Here is an 833-nt window from a genome sequence, read left to right as displayed (position 1 = left end):
ATAAATATGTTAACACAGAAAGGCGGAAATAAAAAGTATATAATATTTTTTGCCTGATACAAGCATTCAACTTTATTTAAGAACTAGCTTTACCTAGCCTTTTGATGTGTTTCCCCTAGTTCAGGGAGAAAGTGATGTGAAGTCCCAGCAGTCTAAGGCATGGTAGTTTATCCAGCTGGGTTGAGGAAAATTGCGGTTCTTGGATCGGCTGATGATTAAAAGTTGGGTCTTATCAAGGATTAAATGTAATTCTCCATTAAGAACCCTAACCTAATATATTTTGCAGGTCACAATTGAGAAGGTTGGCGTAATGTGTTCTGTTCTGTTCTGTACACCAGCCTATGATGCTGAGAGAGTTGTGTCATCAGCTTAATTGTAATGTCTTAGAGAAAATTGTCAGGAAGGTCATTAATATAAATAAGAAAAATAAAGGACCAAGCAGGAAGACTTGAGGCATTCCGGAATTGATGTCATGCACCCTAGAACTTTGAACGTAACGGATAACTTGAAATGGCGATTAAAAAGAAATGAATAGATAAGACAAAAAAACAAATTGGGAATGAAAACATAGGCCTTAAGTTTATTAAGAAGGCCCCTGCGCAAGACATTGTAAAAGGCCTTGGATATATTATGTGCAACCAACCGTGTCTCGCCGCCAAAATATTCCGCTCAGTTACAACAACAAGAGCATCAGCTGTTGAGCGTTGCTTTCGAAACACATACTGGCAATCAGTTAATAGGTTGTGTTTTCAAGGTTGATAATAACTTTAGAGAGTAAACGCTGAAAAATCTTGCTAATGATGGGTAGCAAGCTATGTCTTTGATTTTACACC

This window comes from Anneissia japonica, unplaced genomic scaffold (genome assembly GCF_011630105.1).
Source record: "Anneissia japonica isolate Jap-2015-1 unplaced genomic scaffold, ASM1163010v1 scaffold287914_len43846_cov164, whole genome shotgun sequence".
Lineage (NCBI taxonomy): Eukaryota > Metazoa > Echinodermata > Crinoidea > Comatulida > Comatulidae > Anneissia > Anneissia japonica.
Note: the sequence above shows the minus strand (reverse complement) of the source record.